Consider the following 24,875-nt stretch of genomic DNA (forward strand, 5'->3'; position numbering starts at 1 on the left):
ATGTGGTCTCTCTCTGTGTTTGCTGTCTCAGCACACATGCTGCTGCGGGCGACCCCACGCTGGTTCCCATGCTTTCACACAGTGACTGTGGCTGCGCTCACAGCTGCAGCCCTCCTGCTCCCGGGGTGCCTTGCAGCAGCCGAGTTCTGTTTAATTTTTTTTATTCTGTGTCTTCGATCAACACCCCAAAGACACCAGCTCAATGACTTCTCCTTTAAATAACAGAGGAAATAACAAAAAGAAGAGCGGCCTCTAGCCAAGAAGTGTTAACGATGTTTGACAAGCAGACTCAGTCCCACATGTGCACAGCAGTGTGCTCCAGAGCCAAACACACACACACACACACACTGTGTCCCACATCCCCTTCACCTGCTGCCCTGCTAGTCACACACAGCTCTCTCTGGAGCAGCCATCATGACTCCAGACTGCCAGAACCATGACAATGAGAGATGAAGGCAGAGGAGACAAAAACAGTGAGAGGAATGGAAGAGGAGAGCGTATGAAGGAGCAAAACTAGAAAATCTCACATTTGCATTTAAATTATTATTTTGGAATAACAATAACTTGAACTTTTTCCACCCTCTAACCTTTAGAATAAAACTGGCACATTTTATTTTTGACCTTAAAGGGGTCATATCATACATTTTTATTTTTAAAAGTAGGATTTTTTTTTCTGACCGTTAGAATAAAATGTTCCGATTTTTGGTGCTCTGCCTTTCACATGTGAATTCAACAGATTTTGGAGGCGTTTCAGTACATGCTCTTTTTGAAGTTTTGAGTTTACTACTTTTTTTTTTAATGTAGGACAACAATATATCAATATCAATATAATACTGCATTTATTTAAAGAAAAAAAACAGTAATATTGTGAAATATTATTACAATTCAAAATAACTGTTTTCTATTTAAATGTATTTGAATATATTTAATGAACTTTCAGCATCATTACTCCAGTCTTCAGTGTCACATGATCCTTCAGAAACCATTCTAATATGCTGATTTGCTGCTCAATAATTTTTTATTATTACTATTATTACTGCTTCAAAGTGCTGCTTCATATTTTTGTGTAAACCACAACACATTTTTTTTCAGGACACTTTATTGAACAGCATTAATTTGAGATGAACAGAACTTTTTTGTAATGAATGTCTTCACTAACACCTTTGATCAATTCAATGCATCCGAGTAAAAGTATTTATTTATTTCAAGTTTGCTGACCCCAAACTTTTAAAAAGTTATGTATGTTGATATGCTCATTGTACGATTATGATTTTAAGGCATTTTGTAGTTTAGTTTCAATAGTTTGGGTGGTCTAGAACGGGAGCTTTGTGTTGTTGCAACATTGTGTACTTCATGCCTCAAATTCTTCTAGCTCAAAAGAGCAAGAACTCCTGTTTTCAATGAAAAAATTAGTGTGGAGAAGAAATCAGAGGATTTCGAGTCTTTAAAGAGCAGGAGCTGAGAGGGTGACTCTGCAGGTTGGAGAAGAGAAGATGAGCTCTCTCATTCTGTTCACGTCCGGCACATTTCATGCCCTCTGCTGAGCTGTTCGTCTCGGCCTGCTCCACCCTGCACATGCAGAGTTACGTACCATACGCCATATGCTTCACATCCATCAGCACAGCCAGCTGGAGCAGGGGGGTCACCGCCGAGCCCATGGGATACGCTACCTATGTGCATGTACTGGAACATTCTGGGCTGGCATTAGTTTGCTTCTAATACATAATATTTGGACATTTTTACATTCCTCGCCACTGTTTACTGCTCTAGAACTCTGAATTTTTAATTATACAAGAAAAAATGTTTTGTGAGCATTTTTAGTGTATTATTTTTGAAAGTATATTTTAATATAAATATATTTTCACAAGCATTCAATAATAATTTGAACTCCATATATTTAAATCCAAGAAAATACATTAACGAGTTAACTAACTTGGTGGTAGAATGGAAATAAACTAAAATGAATAAACATATATAGACATATTTAAAAAGAACAGAGAAATCTAAAAAAGGCAATAAACACAAACACACAATGAAATTGCTAAAACATGAAATCAGAAAAATATAAAAATGTAATATAATTCAAAATATTTAAAAAAAATTAATAGCATCTCAAAACTAAGAAAACATTAACTGTCAATTTTGAAGAAAAACTCAAATCTAAATGTAGAACACTGTAAGAGTGAAAATATATTTTCATGCCGAATACATCTTCACTGATATACATTTTGAATTATACTTTGGTATATTAGGTTTGAAACTAAATATAGGTTCTTAGAGGCTCACTTTTTTTTTTTTTTTTATATATATACTGTTTTTGCAGATTTGTTTTATAGGTGATGTGTTTTTAATCTTACGAAACCTATTTGGAAGCTAAAAACGTGCTTCAAAGTTGTGGCTAGCGTTAGATAGCGACTCAGGGTTTGGCTGCCCCCTGCAGTGAACAAGAACCATTGCACAAGGGCAGATTGAGTTTGACCTGAGGATGAGGAAAGAAATAGTGAGCCTGAAGCCCGATGAACTACAGGAAGTGTCTTTTTTTGGAGTCCAGTCTTACCCTTTACATCTGTTGTGTCCCAGTCAAACTTTTGCAGTAATGAAAAACCTTGAGGCTTGGCAGCTGTAGAGCTCATGTTAAACTTTATGTAGCTTGAAAGTGCTTTTCAAAGACTTAGATTTCCTAGCTGTTTTATTCTGCCACAATATCTTTTTAGGATGTGAGAAACCCAGCGGCATGTGGCAACATTCAGGGATTTGAATTATTGCGTACAAAGCCATCGCATCTTTCTTTCCTTCTTTCGGGTTGTGTTTACTCGCAAATGTCCATATTTCTCATCTAAACCCACACACGATATTGCACAAACGCAGATAGAATTGTGTTGAAATAATGCTTGGCTTTCTTCCGAGGCGTATTTGTAGCTGTGGGTTGGGGATGCGCTTGCCCTTATTGTTCTTCTCTGGGGACGAGCCACTTCTGTCATCCTCAGCAGCAACGTCTGCATCACTTTATCGATCAGCTCCACAAAAATCGGAGGGCAGAAAACGAATTAAAGACAAAAAGACTGAAGTTGAGGGATATAGAAAAAAAGAGAGATTGAGAGAGAACAGAGCAGGGAGGCTGGGAATTGTTTGTCTTGTTCAGAGACGTTAGGCTGAATGAACTCGACTGTCGGATGTCCTTGATTTACACATGCTGTGGATAGATGATGTGTCTCCAAACACAGCAGGCGGTTATCGCTAAAGCAGCTTTTAATTTCCAGCAGCTCACAGTATGATAAAGAAAAGTCATGCGCATATGTTCAAAATGATTAACCTGTACATGATGTTTGTGAACTTGGCTTGTTCTGAAAGCCATTGACTGGATGTTTTTTTTCCTGCAGGAAATACCAGTGCTTGCAAAGCAGAAAAAAATGCAATTCATTATGCATCATCACTGTCAGTTAGATTTTGAAAGCTGATTGCACAAAATGTATTGTTGCTTTCAAGATAAGGAAAATGCAACAGAATGTAGGTGTCATGCTTTTAACTTGACATTCAGTTAAAAAACATTGCATTCATGGCTCAACATGTTGGGGGGAAATGGCAAGCTGTGTCATAAATATAAAAATGACCATGCAAAAATGAGTTCTTAACTACTGTTCTAAAGTTTAGAATCAGAAAGATTTTGTAATGTTTTTTAAAGAAGTCTCTTCTCACCAAGACTGAATTTGCTTAATAAAAAATACAGTAAAAACAGTAAATATTATTACAATTTAAAATAAGTGTTTTTCAATTGAATATACTTTAAAATGTAATTTAGGACTGTGATGCAATGCTGAATTTTCACCATCATTAGTTCAGTTTTCAGTGTCACATGACACAGTGTCACCTTCAGGAAAAATATGCTGATTTGCTACTCAAGAAACATTTATTATCATTATCAGTGTTGAAAACTGCTTAATATTATTCTGGAAACTGAAACGTTTTTTTTTTCAGGACTTTTCAAAATAATAGAAAGATTAGTATAAAATAGAATTTAGTAAAATGTAAAATTTCAATACGAATATTATGTAACATTATTAATGTGTTTACTAAGACTTTTGATCATAGGGATGTAACGATTCACTCAATTTACGATGTCATATGATTCACACAACTTCGATTTCATGATACGATTTTATCAGTTTTTTGTTTTTTCAAGTTAGATTTAAGACCAATTATAAATGAAAAGGTGTTATTTTATTATTTCTCAGAAAAAAGCTGCACATTTCTTTGTGAAACTGAATATGTTAATTAACAAAACTACATTGAAATTTTTTAACAAATCCCAAATCAAATATGTAGTCATACAAATAAAACTCTTTATTTCTCTTTTAAAATGCTTTGCCTGTGCTCTTTCCATTTAAAATGAGAGGCAAGTGCTGTATTTTAAAAGCAATCCAAACAAAGATGTTGCATACATGCAGCATAAGCAGTTTTGAATTGAAATTTGAAGCAAAAAAAACAGCTTTGTGAAACTATGCTACATAAAACATCTGCATGAAACAAAACCAGCAAAAGGGCTGCAGTGAGAATGCCAATTGACTCTCTGACAGAAACAGCAGTGATACAGTGTTTCCTTAAAATACTACTTTAATATGCATTATACAGAGGTCGTTACATCGCTATTAATGTGTCCTTGCTGAATAAAATTATCTATTTCTTCTTCTTCTTCTTAAATAAATAAATAAATTACTCACCCTAAACTCTTAAATTGTAATGTTTTTTTTGTTGTTGTTTTTTGTTTTTTGACGTAAGAAAAAAAGTCATACATGTTTGGAATTTTCATATTTGGGTGAATCCCTTTAAAAAAAATGTCTGCGATGACCAGGACTAATGGAAGTGAGTGGGAGATTCTTAAGATTTGTTTTCGACTTTCAGCCCAAATCCTTGTTTTTAGCATAGACATACCAACAAAACGTCAATAGAATCTTAATGCCATAGAAACCAATGCAGATATTCAGAAAAAAATAACAAATTGAACAAAAATCGGATTTGGACCGACAGTCTGAACAAGGCTTTAAACTTTATTCAAACTTTGTTCTCTTAAAAAAGTGAAGAATATAAAGTTTATGAAGACCAAAAACTAGGCGCAAAATTAGCCCTCCTGCAGCGGAGATTATCTTCAGAAACAGGAGGAGAAAGTTTTGGAAGCTGAAAGTTTGAGTCTGTAGTTTTGGAGCTTACTGTAGCTCAACATAACATACAGGTGAAAAAAGGCTGTTTAAGTCTAAGTGACAGAGAGAGGATAGAAAATCATTAATTATGAAACAAAACTGTGAAATTAATTGTGAAAATGAGACTGTGTGAGAAATATCAGTGCAGTGCAGCCTTCCAAACACATTTTGGCATTTCCTAAAATTCCTGGATATTCTCAAGCAGCATTCATCCACGTCTTCTGGGCTCGGCTCCACCTGTGTGAGCAACTGGCCACACTGAGAGCCAGAAGAACCAGAGAATGAAACACAAAGACAAAATAATATAAATTACAGCAGTTATGGTCTATATGTTTCAATTTAAAGTGCTTGTAATGATAAATTATTTTAGTTACACTACCCAAAGAGGCCCTGAGCAGTGACGAGGTGGCTAGGACATTAGAACAATTGCTGCTGTCAGGGGAGGCTGTGGCCATTAGTCAATAAATTAAAGAGTAATTACAATGGTTTCTGCTTCTGTGACTTTATCTGTGAAACCTCACACAGGTGGAATAGAAATGTGTTTAGAGACCCATGAGAGAGAGAGATGTTTCTGAATCACATCCAGCTCCAATGGACGACAGCAGAGAAAGTTGGCCAGAAAGTTCCTTTCTCCTCCTCTCCTTAACTCATTACATAAGATCCCATGGAGAGCAAGATGGATCTCCTCCTGAAATGTTCTCTGTGAGAGTTTTAGCTTCACTGAATCACTTTCACATTTGCATATACAGTACTATAGGAGTCTTAAAAGTACAGTAGCAAAAACTGCTTGTTTTCTAAGGGTCAGAAGATTTTTACGAACTTAAAGTCAAGTTAAAGTCCCTAAAATGTCATCATCATTTACCCATTCTCATATTGTTATAATAGCTGTGACAGCACAACTGTTTTACTACTAATAAGAAATGATCCTTAAGCAGCATATTAGAATGATTTCACACTAATGACTGGAGTAATGATTTTGAAAACATAGCTCTTCATCACAGGAATAAATTAGATTTTAAAATATATTCAAATAGAAAACATATTTCACAATATTACAGGTTTTAAACTGTTTGAGCCTTACAATTATTTTATATACTGCATGCATATGTACAGTAAGGCCCATAAATTAAATCCATATAAGGGAGTCTACTATTCCTGACCTGTACACAAGCGACAAACGTTCCCATCCAGTAAAATTCTCAGACTCTGACAGAAAGCATAATGGATCTCCCTGAATCCATTCACCTGCAGTGGCAGCAGAGATAATCCCATCCGCAGGTAAAAGCACACTTGCATTAGACAAATCCCCAGGTATTCTCACCGGAGCCGAACGGAGAGATGCCCGGGGTTGTTCTGTGTGCACTCAGCACCTAATAATATATGACACCCCTGCTGCTCTGCTTTATAATACTCCATCATAAAGTGCAAACATATTCCACCGACAAATGTGCAAAGAGTTAGTGCATATCGAGGATAACCAATCAAATCTGAAATCTGCAACAGCAAGAGAGAGTCAGTTAATTTAAGTAGACTATGAGTAGATTGTATTAAAGCTAGTGAAGTGATCTTAGTCAGTTCATCACTGACTAGAGTATCTAGATTTTAGACTTTTCCATAGTTGGAAATGTATTTATTTGAAATAGTATGTGAAAGTGACGTGAGCCAAGTATGGTGACCCATACTCAGAATATGTGCTCTGCATTTAACCCATCCAAAGTGCACACACACATCAGTGAACACACACACGGAGCAGTGGGCAGCCATTTATGCTGCGGCGCCCAGGGAGCAGTTGGGGGTTCAATGCCTTGCTCAAGGGCATCTCAGTCGTGATATTGCCAGCATGAGATTCAAACCCACAACCCTAGGGTTAGGAGTCAAACTCTCTATCCACTAGGCCACGACTTCCCCTAATCATTTGTGAATCATTTATGTTGCAATAAATGTGATTCATTTATGTTGCAATAAATATTTTTAAACAGTAGTATTCGGCACTTCACTTGTGTTAACTCACATTAAATATGAATTTTGGCTCTGGCTTGCAACTCTGGGGCTTGTACCATGATTCTGTAACTCAGAGTTACAGAATTAGTTTTGAGTTGACAAAACCAAACCGACCCAATCTGACTTTGTTGGGACCATGATGCTGATCATCAACTTTCTCTGTCAGCTCAGGCTTTGATCCTGAGTTTATGAAGCATGTGCACATGAAAGTGTGACATCAGTAATGAACAGCCAATCACAATCCTTTTAAACTCTGATTCACTTCTAGCGAGAGGGTCACTACCACAAATTAAAAGATAGAAAAATATGAAGAATTGAAACACATTTACACTATCCGTGAAAGAGGACAGCTTAAAAGAAAACATCTTGCCATATCAGTGCACGTAAAAGTTGTGAAGTTAGCTTATATAGCTGAAAATATAAAAGCACTTAAAAATGTAAGCTCTTATATAGTCATGTTTAAAGCTATTGATTCAAAAAAATATTTATATTGCATATCTTTATATATTTATATTAATTTAAAATAAAAGCTTAATATAATTCCTATTAAACTAAACTGCCAGGTGTAATGGATTAAGGGTATAATAATGATAAATATCATATAAAATAATTATAATAAATAATCATCTCTAAAAGGCAGAGGTCAAATTTCATTTTGAGATTGAGCTACTTTCATGGTTCCTAAAATAAAGATTTGGCTTAAACTAAACTGAAACTTACCTGGTTAACCAGCTAAACCGGCTTCATGGTACAGGCCCCAGGTTTGCATTTTTCTTTTACATTAAAATTAATTATTAATTAATTTTTTTATGAAGACTTTGCCTTTTTTTATCTTTCATTTATTTAAACTTTTTTATTGAGCATTTGCCTTTTCTTTTTATTTTTTGAGCATTTGCCCTTTTATTTTATTTTGTCACTGGAAGTCGAGGAAACAGTCCTAGCACTGTTCACAGTATTCATACTACTCAATTCAATTCAATTCAATTCAAGTTTATTTGTATAGCGCTTTTTACAATACAAATCGCTACAAAGCAACTTTACAGAAAATTATGTTTCTACAATATTTAGTAGTAGCTAGTAGTTTGTGCACGTTTGACAGGATTTTAGAAAAATAAAAATAATAATAATAATACAAGACGTAGTCAGCTAGATGATGAACTATCAATATTTTTAATTAATAGTAATTATATGATGCAGTCACACATGTAGCAATAATTGTTAGTTCTGTTTGTTGATTCAAGGTTAGCATCATCTGGGGTCCTCTGAGGGTCAGCATCATCTCTTCTCAGGTGTTCTGGATCCAGACTGGAGCTTGTGTAAATCCTAGTTACCACGGGATGTAACTCCCGTGGCAAAACATAGAAAAAAAATAGAGACATCATTAGCATAGCTGCTGATCCAACAAAGTAAAATTAGTTTAACCCAAGCTAAAGAATAAAAATGCAGATGCAACTACACTCACAATTTAAGAGATACATTATTCGAATGCTTGGCGAAAGAGATGCGTTTTTAATCTAGATTTAAACAGAGAGAGTGTGTCTGAACCCCGAACATTATCAGGAAGGCTATTCCAGAGTTTGGGAGCCAAATGTGAAAAAGCTCTACCTCCTTTAGTGGATTTTGCTATCCTAGGAACTACCAAAAGTCCAGCGTTTTGTGACCTTAGGGTGCGTGATGGGTTGTAGCGTGGTAGAAGGCTAGTTAGGTACACAGGAGCTAATCCATTTAGGGCCTTATAGGTAAGTAATGATAATTTGTAACTGATACGGAACTTAATAGGTAGCCAGTGCAGAGACTGTAAAATTGGGGTAATATGATCATATTTTCTTGACCTGGTAAGGACTCTAGCTGCTGCATTTTGGACTACCTGTAGCTTGTTTATTGACGAAGCAGGACAACCACCTAGAAGTGCATTACAATAGTCCAGTCTAGAGGTCATGAATGCATGAACTAGCTTTTCTGCATCAGAAACAGATAACATGTTTCGTAGCTTGGCAATGTTTCTAAGATGGAAGAATGCGGTTTTTGTAACATTGGAAATATGATTTTCAAAAGACAAATTGCTGTCCAATATAACACCCAGATTTCTGACTGTAGAGGAAGTAACAGTACATCCGTCTAGTTGCAGATGAGTGAAGTGAAGTGACATTCGGCCAAGTATGGTGACCCATACTCAGAATTTGTGCTCTGCATTTAACCCATCCGAAATGCACACACACAGAGCAGTGAACACACACACACACTGTGAGCACACACCCGGAGCAGTGGGCAGCCATTTATGCTGCGGCGCCCGGGGAGCAGTTAGGGGTTCGGTGCCTTGCTCAAGGGCACCTCAGTCGTGGTATTGAGGGCGGTGAGAGAACTGTACATGCACTCCCCCCACCCACAATTCCTGCCGGCCCGGGACTCAAACCCACAACCCTTCGATTGGGAGTCCGATTCTCTAACCACCAGGCCACGACTTCCCCTGATTGTAATCTACAAGATTCTGTGTGGTGTTTTTTGGTCCAATAATTAATATCTCTGTCTTATCCGAATTTAATTGGAGAAAATTATTTGTCATCCAATCTTTTACATTTTTAACACACTCTGTTAGCTTAGATAATTGGGAAGTTTCATCTGGTCTTGTTGAGATATATAGCTAAGTATCATCAGCATAACAGTGGAAGCTAATTCCGTATTTTCTAATAATATTACCAAGGGGCAACATGTATATTGAAAATAGAAGGGGACCTAGGACGGATCCTTGTGGCACTCCATACTTTACTGATGACAAATGAGATGACACCCCATTTAAGTAAACAAAATGGTAGCGATCGGACAGGTAGGATCTAAACCATCTTAGAGCCTGCCCTTGAATACCTGTATAGTTTTGTAATCGATCTATGAGTATGTCATGATCTATGGTGTCGAACGCAGCACTAAGATCAAGTAAGACTAGAAATGAGATGCAGCCTTGATCTGATGCAAGAAGCAGGTCATTTGTAATTTTAACAAGTGCAGTTTCTGTGCTATGGTGGGGCCTGAAACCTGACTGAAATTCTTCATACAGATCATTTTTATGCAGGAAGGTGCTCAATTGAGCAGACACAACTTTTTCTAAAATTTTAGACATAAATGGAAGATTTGAAATAGGCCTATAATTTGCCAGTACACTAGGATCTAGTTTTGGTTTCTTAATAAGAGGCTTGATAACCGCCAGCTTGAATGGTTTTGGGATGTGACCTAAAGATAACGACGAGTTAATGATATTGAGAAGCGGTTCTTCGGCTACAGGTAACAGCTCTTTTAGTAATTTAGTGGGTACAGGATCTAATAAACATGTTGTTGGTTTAGATACAGTGATAAGTTTATTTAGCTCTTCCTGTCCTATATTTGTAAAGCACTGCAGTTTATCTTTGGGTGCGATGGATGAAACTGAAGTGTTAGACGCTGTAGAATCTACATTCGCTATTGTATTTCTAATGTTATCTATTTTATCAGTGAAGAAATTCATAAAGTCATTACTATTTAACGTTGGTGGAATATTTGAATCAGGTGGCGTCTGGTAATTTGTTAATTTAGCCACTGTGCTAAATAAAAACCTTGGATTGTTTTGGTTATTTTCAATGAGTTTGTGGATATGCTCTGCCCTAGCAGTTTTTAGAGCCTGTCTATACCTGGACATACTGTTTTTCCATGCAATTTTAAAAACTACACATACTCTTATTATGTGTACAGTTTATAGTTTAGTAATATGCTGTTCTTATATCCTCATGTCATTCAGATTGACTCTCCATCTCATAAACAGCATTAACACACACACGCGCACACACACATATTGTGGTCACTTCTTATTCTGCTCGTCATCTGGCCATTCTAATGAGTTTATTTGAAACATTTTCACTCATCCAGTATTCACACACACACACACCCCTCGAAACGCACAAGCACACAGACACCCGTGAAACTTTTTCTTAAGGGCAAATATAGAAGTTAAGCAGAGCTAGACGGTGACAGCATCTATACTGAACGGTGCAGGTGTGTGTGTGTGTGTGTGTGTGTGTGTGTGTGTGTGTGTGTGTGTGAGTGTGTCCACCAGGTGTGTGAGATGTAGCTATGTTTCTCAAGGCAGAAGAACACTCCTGCCCCTATCTCCACGGGATTCCCTATTATTGCCAGAGACACAAATAGCCTTTGAATTGTGGGTAACAGGTGGTTGAAAGTCACAAACAAATGATTTGTACGTCTAGAGGAGAGTCGTACAGAACACACTGTTTGTTTGGACAAAGCCAGCTGAGCGTCTGTGCATCTCGCAACTTTTTTTGTGGCTTTCATCAACAGCCGCCTCACTCTTCACTAATGAGGCGTAATCTTAATAGCGTGCCGCCCCCTATGAGACGGGCGCCGTGCCATTCTGACGGGCTGACTCGGGTGGAAGGTGTCATTGGCTTAACGAGGGGTGTAAATCTGACACAGCGGGACCAAAAAAGGTGCTTTATCTGCCCGTTGTGACACACACACACACACACACTTTCATAGAAGAGGAGCCGAGAGGGAAAGTTTAAAACTGCCTCCAGTGAAAGAGCCTCTTGTGTTTGGGCTTGTCTCACCCAGCTGCGGGGCTGTGACAGCTGTAAACGCAACGAGACATTCAGCGGATTTGGCCACATCCTCCACCGGAGAGGCCCCACACAGTGCTCTCAGACACCGGAACTGCTCTCCCACCTGTGGTGCCCACCTGCACACAAATTCAGGCTTGATTTATGATAAGTTATAGTTCTGGTAGTGAAAGTTACATCTTAGATTGTTACAGGTGAGCTAGTCCCACCAATGGAGCAGCTGTGTCTGACGCAGATTCCTGGAGTATAAGCCATGGGTTTTTATTTCGTAATGTCTTTAAAATCAAAATCAGTTTATTAATATGTATACATACTATATTAACAATGAAATTTGTACCAATGTTATTAAATAATATATGTATATGATTTTAAATTATTTATGGTTAATATTTATACTTTTTTAAATATATTTTTTATGTTTAATATTTGTATTTATTAAAAACAATAATATTGCATGCATAGATATTAATATAAAAACTATTAACAATATATATAATAAACAATATTAAATCTACGCACATTTTCTAAGCATTTCCTCCGTATATTTAAACATACTGTACGTTCACCGAGATGCCGCACCGTCATTTAAATAAATTGTTTAAAGTTTTAAATCTAGGACTTTCTTGGCTAGAATACGCGTCCCAGACATCAGAAGTCTGTTTCTGTGAGCCTAGGTGAGTATTAAGGGGACTGAGGAGAGAAAATGCTCTCTGAAAGTGGCCTCCTGCTGACTGGGGATGAATCCAGGAAATGGGGGTCAAAAGCATGTGAACCATGAGTGACTGCTGGGATGATGCAGCGGTCATTGATATGCATGTCTCTGCTGGTATTTTCGGTGAGGGTTTGGAATGAGGCGAGAGCAGATGATCCAGCCCTTGACTGATGCAGTATTTATAAGTCAGAGCCTCCCCAAATGAGAATTTGGACAAAGAGGAAGTACTCGCTCTCTCTCTTTCTCTCTCTTCCACTGCGAGCGATATTTATCTTGCTGGTCTCTGATAAATGGTGGATCTGTATGTACCTCATTCATTGGTGTAGCTCTCGTTGTCTCTCTGCATCAGCCTTTTTCTATAGCTCCACCGCAGTGCTCTCTAAACAATTCATGAAGTGCACGTCAAACACCCTTAAATCTAGATAAACCCTTAAGGAAAAGGTTTGTGCGCTGACAGCTGCGCCAAATTTTGGATGCCAGATTTCCAGTACTAAATTGCAAATGTCTGTCAGTTTGCCTGAGGAGAAAGAGCAGTAATGTCCAGTTTTGCTTGACAGCTGGCTGTAGCATATGAGAAATATGTATCATTGTTGTATCGGAGGAATTTGTTTTGGGATCAAAGAGATTTGTTTGGATGAGCTTTGTCTTAGAGACACATGCCACCCTAAAGCTCCTGTTTATCCTTGTCAGCTGTTCATCTGATGGTCCTGATTCACAAATGCACATTGATTTTGCCCAGTCAGTTCTGAGTATGCAGTCACATATGTGAGAATGTTGTTTGTTGACTACAGCTCAGCATTTAATGCCATAGTGCCCTCTAAGCTTGTGGTAAAACTCTGGGCTCTGGGTCTGAACAGCTCTCAGTGAAGCTGGATCCTGGACTTCCTGACAGGGAGACGGCAGGTGGTCAGAGTTGGCAGAAACATCTACTTCCCTGCTGACCCTCAACACTGGAGCCCCAGAGGGCTGTGTTCTCAGTCTTCTCCTGTACTCCTTGTACACGCATGTCTGTGTAGCCACGCAAAGCCCCATCATCAAATTCACAGAGGACACAACGGTGGAAGGCCTGATCACCAACGATGATGAATCAGCCTACAGAAAAGAGGTTGGCACCCTGACTAACTGGTGCTACATCAACAACCTCTCTCTGAACATCAAGAAGACCAAAGAGCTCGTGGCACTCCCCCATCACCATCGACGAGACTCCAGTGGAGCAGGTCAGCAGCTTCAAGTTCCTCGGGATTCACATCACCAATGACCTCACCTGGACTACTCACACACAGTAGGTAGTATAGGAAGGACCACCAGTGTCTTTTCTTCCTCAGACAACTGAATAAATTTGGTCTGAGCTCAAAAATCCTCAGACAGTTCTACAGTTGCCCTGTGGAGAGCATCCTGACTGGCTGCATCACCACCTGATACGGGAACTGCACCGCTCTCAACCGGCAAGCCCTGCAGAGAATAGTTTAGATGGCCCAGCACATCGTCAGAGGTGAGATTCCCTCCCTCCAGGACATCTATGCCCAGAAATGTGTGAGGAAAGCACAGAAGATCATCAGAGACTCCTGCCACCCGAGCCATGAACTCTTCTCGTTGCTACCATACGTCAGATGATACGGCAGCATCAGAACCTGATCCAGCAGAATGCGAGACAGCTTCTTCTGGCAGGCCATCAGACTACTGAACTCCAGATAACAAAACAATACTCATCCTCCTACCCCTACCGCTCACACTGGATTCCATCTACACACCAGCCACACTGACTCTGACAGCACTGCATAGCTTAGAACAAACTACTGCACTGAACGTCACAGTAAAACACTAACAGTATACATCAATGTAAATGAGGAGTATATTATGGAAATGTGTATATTGTAAATTGTGTACAATTGTCTATTGTATATTGTGAAAAAATGTGTATACTATTTAAAATATGCATATTGTTATTTTTGTATATTGTTAATATTTCACATCTTGTTGCTTGTACTGCCATGAGACAGAATCTTGTACCTAAGAATTTCACCATTGTTACACTTGCGTACATGGTAAGTGACAATAAAGAGATTTGATTTAGATTTTTTATTTGATTGAGTTGTTGCATGTTACATGTTGCCATGACCTAATGATCTCTGTAAACCTTTTTCTGTCCTTTTTCTCTTTTTTTATCTTGCCTTTTTTGTCTGTCATACACAAGGAGTATTTCTCCTTGAATGTTCGTGTCGGGTCAACATCAGTTCCCAGATTCTGGTGTATGATGTATGAGGTGTTTGTGTTTGTGTGTGTGTGTGTGTGTGTTGTAGACTTTACAGTATGGGTCAATGGGCTCCAGTGACAGAACAGTGCTTCCCATTACTTCTCCACATGACTGAATGAGAGCTGATCAATTCCCATTTATTGATGGGAACAATATGAGACACTAGAATGACTAAAACACACCCTCCTCTCTCTTTCACTTTCTGTGTCTGCCAGGATGGACAGAAATAATATAAAGAGTATTTTGAAGAGTGGAAAGAACATAGAGCAGCCCCAAAAGTATTTTTGAAAAATGTCTCTAAATTAAAAATTTCTCCAGATATTATAAGGCTCAATTCTTATACATAATGCCAATTTTTCACAATGCAAATCCCCACCCTATTTTATTCTTCTTGATAAATATCTTTCACTGAAATACGTCACATTACGGAAGTGAAATGGCCTATATGAATGCTGTTTTGTGTTGACTTTAAGCTTTCAAATGCCTTTTCAAGCTGCTGTACAATCTGCATGTCACACCACAAATATATTGAGACGCAGCCACGGAGAGAGAGAGAGAGCAAGATGAGAGGGATGAAAAAATAAAAAATCCAATGCCTTTCATATCATTTCAAAAGATGAATCTAATCTTACTGCAATCAGCTCTGCTCTACCGCCTGTCTCTCACATGATCGTCAGCGGCGCTCCCATCGCCTCCCCATAAGCCATGGACACTTCGCTTTGTGGTTATTAACCTGAACAGTGGGCACATCTGAGTCTAGGTTAATAAGCTGCTGTCTTCACCTCACTCTTTGTCGGGAGAACAATGTTGTCAAGCCTCCAGAAATTGGCAATTTACAACAGAGATGGAAATGGAAGGCGAGGTACTCGTCTGTGGAATGCTTTTTATAGCCGGGCCCACTGGTGGAGCCTTGTTCTCCCACAGCCTTTTAATGATGGATATAAAATTACAGAGGTGTGAGACTGAGATGAAACAGGAATGAGAATGGACAGAGAGAAGGCGAAGGGAGACATGGGTGCTAACTAGCAGCGAGTGTACTGTACTTTATTTAGACTTGGTTTAAAAAGGGTCAGAGCCGGATAAAAAGCTAGATATGGTGTTGGTGCCAACTGGCATAGACAAGTCTTGAGAAACATCATAGTAGAGTTCGCCATTTGATGATGTAAGCATGTGATGTGTGAGTGTGTGTGTTTATAATTTATTGATTGATTCAAAATGTACTGAAGTAGTCCCCTTCATTCTTCGATCTTTAATAAAAGCTTAGACTATAAGTGACACCTGTGTTTATTTGGTGTTTAAAAAGAATTAATACTTTTGTAGTCAATTGTTTATTTTCTGATAATATGTACTTTAAAATCGACTTTACACATATACTTTAATCAAATTAATCTATTTAATATAATTAAGGTTATTTAATTAGTTTCTTAAGACACTAAGAGAATGTAATTTTTATTTATTTTATTTTAGTTTAAAAAAATAGTTTATAGTTCTAAATTTGACTATACATTTAAGTGCTAAATTAAGTACATTTATGTTTACATTTATGTATTTAGCAGACACCTACAAAGTAGCTTACAAAAGTGAAACAAAAGCAATTCATCAAGAAGCCTGCAGTATTTGTAATATACAGTACCAGGTTTATTTGACAGTAAATGTTGATGTCAGCACGATTTCTTGTTTCTTGTGTTCCTGTAGCTCAAGTGGTAGAGCTTTGCGTTAACAAGCGCAAGGTTGGGGGTTCGAATCCCAGGGAACACATTGTTAGCCTGAATGCAATGTAAGTCGCTTTGGATAAAAGCGTTTGCTAAATGGATAAATTTAATTTAATTTAATTTTTATTTCATTTTATTTTCTCTTTTTAAAACGTTTGCTCTGATTATAAGGCATTTCCTCCTAATTTCATGTTTTGAATGTGGCACTCCATGACAAATTGGAGATTTATTTATCTTATGGCTTTTCTCATTTATAGTACTAGTGAAAATGTACTAGTAGGCAAGTTTGACGCAGTTAGCAACAGTTACTAAGGGAGGCAAACCACAGATGGCACTTTTTTTTCCTCTTCAAAAGGACAGTAATACAGTACAGTATTGTAATGCCCATTTCCTATAATTTGGTTCCATTTGGCACAACTATGGTCATGAGCTTTGGGTCATGACTGAAAGGACAAGATCACGGATACAGGCGGCCGAAATGAGCTTTCTCCGCAGGGTGGCTGGGCGATCCCTTAGAGATAGGGTGAGAAGCTCAGTCACCCGGGAGGAGCTCAGAGTAGAGCCGCTGCTCCTCCACATCGAGGGGGGTCAGCTGAGGTGGCTCGGGCATCTGTTTCGGATGCCTCCTGGACGCCTTCCCGGGAAGGTGTTCCGGGCGCGTCCCACTGGGAGGAGACCCCGGGGAAGACCTAGGACACGCTGGAGAGACTATGTCTCCCGGCTGGCCTGGGAACGCCTCGGTATCCCCCCAGAAGAGCTGGAGGAAGTGTCTAGGGAGAGGGAAGTCTGGGGATCTCTGCTTAGACTGCTGCCCCCGCGACCCGGCCCCGGATAAGCGGAAGAAGATGGATGGATGGTTGGCACAACTGTGATAGAAATGATAATCAAAAAAGGCTTATTGTTTCAAGCGGTATATTGTGTCTCCTTCCCCTGCCGCAGTGGTTCAGCCGAGAAGTATTTGATTGAGCTGCTTTGGAGCATGTGTTGGTTTTGATTGATTTTTGAAGGCACGTCCCTCTTCGTTCCAGTAGCGCTGTACGGGACAAGGACACAACTCCGTCAGGACACAGTGAGGACACTACCTCTATTTAATAACAGAGTGGAGATCTGCTGCTCCTCAAAGAGGCTGTGCTTCCCACGCTGCCTTTTTGTTATACCCCATGCGGCCTGGGGAAAATTAATTTGACTCCTTGTGGGTGTGGAGTTGGCTGAGAGACTGAGGAGAGAAGGAAGGAGGGTGGAGCATCCTGTGTGTGTGGAATCATAGAAAGGTAGCATCCCGGGCCCCTGACAAACACAGATAGTGCACAGCCTAATGCTGATGTATTCATGAGGAGTCCTGCACCTCCAATAACTTCATTAACCCTGTGTAGCAACCCACCGCATACTGTCCCTTCCACAGCAGATAACACACAGGAGACAATGCAAGAAAACACATCATGTGTCTCTCTAGCTCTCTCTCGTATCTGACGGTCCTGTGCAGGAATGTGTGGTGAGATTGTGAAAATGGTCTAGGTGCCTTGTGTTTCGCACAATAATGGCAGCGTCAACTCTGTGAGATGTTTGTGAGAAATCTTTTCTTTTTTTTAGCATAATAGATATAAACTGTTGATTATCAAACGTTTTGGTTTCATTGAACATTTCTTTTGTAGGTTAAAGCTTGATAATTAGATTTGTTTACATCACATTATAGATTGACAGTTCCAACAATATATTTGAATGCCAATTGTTTTTGCTATATTAATATATATTCATCCATCCATCATTCTGTCATTCTTTCCATCCATCGTTCTATCTTTCCATCCATGGTTCTACCTTTCTATCCATCTAATGTCCATCTTTCTGTCCATCCATCCATCCATTGTTCCATCTTTCAATCATTCCATCTTTCTATCCATCCATCCATCCATCATTCTATATAGTTATCCATCCATCCATCATTCTATCTTTCCATCCATCCCTTCCTTGTCATTTCAGTTAAGATTCCAATTCACCTTCATGTATTTTGTGGTCAATTCACATTCACACTCATGAACTGCAAGTGAGCCAGTTCTTCAGTTCTGAATTTTGCACAAACCTGCTGTCATCAGCAAAGCAGCTCTAATGCAGCCTTAATTTACACAGAACTGAATCCAAAAACTTGAACTTGCTTCTTCTTTTTTTCCTTGTGGAAATGCAAATCTTGTTTACATCAATGTTGGACATTGTTATTGTTGTTGTTTTTTTCATATGTTGGAACCTGAGGGCAAAGAAAACAGTTTAAAAACACGTCCTACATAAGCAGCGTAATGTTTCTAGTAATGATTTAATTAGGTTTAATAGCTTCCGTGGCTTTACCCTTTTCACACTAATCCAGTTAACACAATGCAGAAAGTGATTTTCCCCAAGGACCAAAATTCAGCGCCATCTTTCCATTACTGTTCACACCACAGCTCCAAATACCACCACCATTGATAACCTCCAACCCCCAGAGGAAAGCCTGAAAACGAGACGATCAGGAAGCTCATCGTATGCAGCAACTCCTGTTTGCAATTATTCAGCCATGAATGCTGTGGCCTTTCCATGCCCTTTGGAAAACTCACCCTGACCAAATGCTCGCTGGGGTTGCTCGGTCTGGGGGCGATGTGCATTTTAAGGTTAGCGCTTGTTGCCTGTGGTCGCCTTATTGATCCCAGGCAGCCTGGTGCTCTCTGCTTTTTGGAGATAAGGCAACAGACTCGACCCCCTCCTTATCCCACTGGCCCTGTCAGACTTACAAACACAAACACCCAATTTCTAATCCACTTGTGGGCTGCTGAAGACAGACAGGCCTTTATTCATACCCTTTCATGCTGTCCTCAGGGTCCGCTGTTCCGATAAGCCGTGTTGGGACATCAGTTTTCTTGTTTGGAGGAAATCAGACGTAGACGAAGCCCTCCACCCATTACTGTCCTGACCCCATCTGTTTTAGCCAACCAAAGAAGGAGCTGAACCAACCGACCTGCCAGGTGTGGATGGGATCAGTGTTCTGTGATGCTAAGCATGACAAAAGGATGAAACTCATGCCCGGTACTGTGCTATAGGATATAGTGGAGACTACAGATATAGTACCATGAATTGGTCTTCGTTCCAAGTGTTTACAGAAAGTAAAAATGTACCCTGGTTGTCGATTTGAATAGAATATTTTTTATTCCTGGTCATATTGAGTGCAGTTCATAATTGCAATTTGTAATCAACAGAGTAAAATATACATTTCAAAATTATTTGCAACTTTGATTATTGGAGTACATTTTAAAAAAATATATTGTTTTCAGTTTCAATTTAATTTCAAATTTAATTAAATGTGTTTCTTGCTGTGTTTTCGTAATTGTTTGTGAAATTTACAAGAAATTTCTGAATGAAAATCATTTTACACCTTTTTATTACTACGTAAAAAAATGGTGTAAAAAACTATTTCCTACGGAAGTTCTAAGCGGCCATAAATTATATATTTTTTTCCTTTTTGTTTTCTCGTTATAACGACTTAATTTTCTCGTTATCTCGACATAACTAAAGTCGTTTTCTCGTTATAACGACTTATTTTTCTCGTTATCTCGACATAACGAAAGTTTGTTTTCTCGTTATAACGACATGACAGTTTTACTGTTGCTATAGTAACGAACTCAACTTTGACAGGCATCTGATGGACAACCATGCAGGCGCTCTTACTGTAGCATATATTTCAGCAAATTTTGCTTCGCCTAGGTAATAACGTCTACAATACTGTACATAAATAAAGGCTGAACAATCACTGTTGATTTTTCCAGAGACAGTACACCAAACGTTTTGTTTTTGTAATTAACATGTTTAAATGGCAACACCACGAAAACAGACGGAGTGCCTTTAGAAGGATGCAGAACTATTCTAAGATCTTGAGCTGCTTGGATTAAACTCACTTTTAATTTTCCATTTATTTGAAATAAAATTATATATAATTTGTCAATTTTATTAGTCATTATATGCTGTGGCAGATATCATGTGCGTTACAAGCTTCTGTTTGAAAAGATCGTTCATGTGCAGTGTATGTGTGTGTGCAGAAAAAAAACGATTACAACATTAAAGAACAAAACTGAATTAAATTAGCCTATGCATTTTACATATACATCACATTTCTCATCAATATGGTTAACAATAAAGATTAATAATAAGGAAAAAAGCACATCACAAATAGCCTACATCATCCTAAGCATCTGCACTGAAGCATCATAAATCCTGTCCTACTGTAGATACACAGAACATTTCCACTTACTAACTACCTAATCATATGCCTAAAAGAAGCACAAATAAAGATATAGGCGCAAACAGAATACAGTGACATCAACCTTGGTTTTGATAAGGAGTTATTTTATGACCCAGAACGCGTTGGTGAAACTCATGCATCTAGCAAGAACTTAATACACAAAATAATCATGTTGATTAAAGCATTTAACATTTATGAATTAATTAAATGTCAGTAATGAACAAGACTGCACAAATTATAGCGATCACGAGGAAGGTCCGAGAAAATTAAGTCGTTATAACGAGAAAACGACTTTCGTTATGTCGAGATAACGAGAAAACAAAAAGGAAAAAAATTATAAAGCATGGCCGCTTAGAACTTCCCTAATTTCCACTCAGAAATTGCTCATAAATTTGATTTCTTCACCTCTGAAATAATTTTTCCTTATGATTTTAGTTACCTAAAAAAAAGCAATTTAGTCACTGTTGGAGGCTGCTGTTGGAGGCAATGCAGTCTTTGGCAATAGTTAATGGTCATTTAATTTTGTATTCAGTAAAGGATACACTAATGATATCAAAAGAGCATAGATCCTCTCACATTACAGAAGTAAAATTGGTTGTGAATGTTGTCTTTCACTCATTACATTTACATTTATCTGACACTTTTATCCAAAGCAACTTACAATTGTTATATATGTCAGAGGTCACACGCCTCTGGAGCAACTAGGGGTTAAGTGTCTTGCTCAGGGACACATTGGTGTCTCACAGTGGATTTGAACCCGGGTCGAACCCAGGTCTCTCACACCAAGTGCATTTGTCTTATCCACTGCACCATCACCACCCCATTATTACAGAGAACTGAAGAATCGACTCATTTTAAAGTGGGCATTTGAAGTGAACTGGCCACACAAAACAGAGAGCTTAACTGGAACTAGACACAAGTAATGAATTCTGGGAAATTACCTATGGATTAGTGTAGAAGAACAGTTAATTTATTAATGCAATGAAATATGTAAACCTAATTTCATTTTACATCCTTGCATTCAAATTGTAATTGCAATTATGTGTCCTGTTTGCTTCCTCAATTCATTCTGAATTCAAATCCAGAAATCAAATTGGTTTTTAAAACGCATTCTAGGTTCAGTTCTGGATACAACCAAACTTCACTCCCATCAGAGACTGCGATTAGCAACGCTTCTCAATAAGACGCTTGAACACTGATGGAATCTTGTCTCCAGAAACACCCTCAACACCCCCTCAGACAGCAGAAATCAAATTCTGTTCAATCAGACCCACAATTACATTAGATCCCATCCGATAGCGGTATGGCAAAGGCGCATGTGTTTTTTGCATTCGGCGTGTTCCGCAGTCCTGTCACCATGGTAATGAGGTGATTGATTGATACGTGTGATGCTGACATTGAGGGGTTGGCAGGTGGGAGAATACATGGGGGGCCTGCCACCCCTGTTATCGCTTATTAAATCAACAGGCAAGGTGAGGAGATATGAAAACAGGCAGAGAGAGGCGAGACTCCTGCAAGGATAAACAAATCAGCTCCTGTGCCATATGGAAAACCATTCCTTTAGGTGGCTAAATGCCAGCATGACTGTACACACACCAGGAGCCTCTGTCTGTTAACAGGCATCAGATGCTCTGGTGGTCAAGTCAAGCGTTGTGATGTTCGGAAAAAAACTCGACTGGAGTCTCTTTTGTGTGTATGCCGCAGTTGCACTTTTTTATTTCAGTTATTGATCTTTTAACCTTTATTTGGTCTTGTTCATATGGTGGTATTATATCATTCCAAACATGGCCAAATTTAGTTATAAGGTCCATAAATAAAACAAAACTAGTATAATTCATACTAGCTCTAAAATATTTTTCTGTACAGTAGTATGATTAGCCAAAAATTGCAGCATATGAGCATATTTCATGCAATAGATCCTACAATGTGCTTGACATAGACTTTATTTACATTCTATGATGTTTTGGACAAGCAAAGATTATTAGTGTTATTATTATTATTTTTTAACTTTTTTGGGGGGGGGGGGTGCGAAGACATTCTTCCAGAAATTGTATATTAAATACAAAATAACTATGTTTATTTTTGAGATGAGAACCGGAAGACACTTTTTAAATTAAACTGAGTTACTTGCTGGTTATAAAAAAAAAAGCAGTATTCAGTAGGCTATTTAGTAAGCAGTATTTATTGATGACTAAATATAGGTTAAAAGGCAAATAAATAAAACAGAAATACTACAATGAGTTAACAAAAATAAACAAATAAATAGTACTAATTTGATTTTTTTTTTTTTTTTTTTACCTTCTACATTTGGCAAAATATGGAATATACATAGAGCATATTTTATTCATAAATGTGTCCCACAGTTTATTCATGTTAATATGATAGTATTATATTCTGAAAATTACCAAGTATAGGTTAAAAGGCCAATAAATAAAGCTAAAGTACTAGTATATAGTATGGTTGTGCTTGACGTGGCCCTTAATTTCTAGTGTGCTATTTTTAGTGTTTGTTTTTTCTACTTATTTTTGACATTTTTTATTTGATTGGGTTGCCAAGATACAAGATATTTGGATTAAAAAGAAATTGGATTGAAAAGGCAAAATATGCATATTTATATCTAAGCTATATTATACAGTATATTGAGTTACTTGTTGGTTATGTGTCAAGAGGTTTATCATGGAATTATATATTTATTTTTTGTTTAGTTTTTTTTCCACTCAGTATTTCTAGAAAAAATGGCAATATGCAACATATGCTGCATAGTATTCAGCATTTAGCAAGCAGTATTTGTTTGCATGGACTATGTCTTGCACTCACTGCTGATAGACACATTGTCATCCATTTATTATCTGTTTTCACAAGAGATCACTTGTGAAATGTTGGAACATTCTGAATTTGGCTTATTCATAACTGAAGCGTCATGTCTGGCTTTTTGCATAAACCACTAGAGTGTTTTTCGGGTGTAAACGAGGTTCTTCAGAAAGCTTTCTCACCACCACAGTGCAGATGCTTTATTTATGTTTCAAATGAACTGAATAAGAATGAAAAATATTTTAGGAACCTGTGGCAAGAATACACTTTCTGACTTTCCTGAACGTTTCCGTTGCTGAGGAAAATCCAACACATTGCAAGGACGCCGTGCCCATGTGCAGTTTCACCCTTTGATACTGTATTATAGGTAGGGATGGGTACCGAAACCCGGTATTAAACTGGCCCCGGGGCTAAATTATGAAAGACCGTAGTATCAGTAAGATATGACGCTATCGGTTCTGCTTTCGGTACTGGAGGGGAAAAAAATTAATGTACTATGTATTTTGCTTAATAATGTTATCGTGCACATTTTATCTCACTAAATATTTCTAATGTGCGATCAAATTAAGACGTTTGTCTGTGAGATCTGCGAGATCTCTCATGCGCGCCGCGGAGGCTGTCTGTCAGTCACACACACACCACAACGAGCGCGGCGCACGCACACAACACGCATAACAGTACGAAAACTCCCGCTTAATAATAAAGAGTGACGATGGCGAAGAGATTTGATTAATAATGTTATCGTGCACATTTTATCTTAGCAAACATTTCTAATTTGCGATATTATTAAGATGTTTGTCTGTGAGATCTGCAAGATCTGTCATGCGCGCCGCAGAGGCTGTCCGTCAGTCACACACACACAACAAGAACGAGCGCGGTACACGCATAACAGTACGAAAACTCCCGCTTAATACAAAGAGTGATGATGGCGGAGAGAGCAAAACGTTCCAAAGTGTGGTTATACTTCACTAGAGTTGATGCAGACAACGCTCGTTGTCATAAGTGCAACAAAATTTTTGCATGTAAGAGCGAAAAAACACCAGCAATATGTCAAAGCATCTTTCAAAAGTGCATTATGTGCAGACAGAGAAATGCAAAGTTTTCGACGTAGATGTTGCCCCATCTACGTCAGGTAGCTCTGTATGCTAAAATTATGTTGAATCAACGTTGTTCACGTCATTTAAAATAAATGTAAAATCCCCCTGGTTTGCTAACCTTATAAGTTCTGTTTATAAAAATATCGTTTATTTCATTTGTTTTACATTCATTAGTTTTTTGTATAACAGCTATTTGTTCAAACATGGTTGTTTCTTGCGCTACAAATAATAGTT

The 24,875-nt window shown here is 38.2% G+C and overlaps 1 protein-coding gene across 11 annotated transcripts in view; it reads left to right on the forward strand.

The window, feature by feature from the left end:
• Positions 1-24,875, forward strand: part of LOC132119677 (calmodulin-binding transcription activator 1-like) — a 304,884-nt gene that overhangs the window by 175,747 nt on the left and 104,262 nt on the right. The window lies entirely within an intron of this gene.

The sequence above is a fragment of the Carassius carassius genome, chromosome 38 (assembly GCF_963082965.1).
Source record: "Carassius carassius chromosome 38, fCarCar2.1, whole genome shotgun sequence".
Lineage (NCBI taxonomy): Eukaryota > Metazoa > Chordata > Actinopteri > Cypriniformes > Cyprinidae > Carassius > Carassius carassius.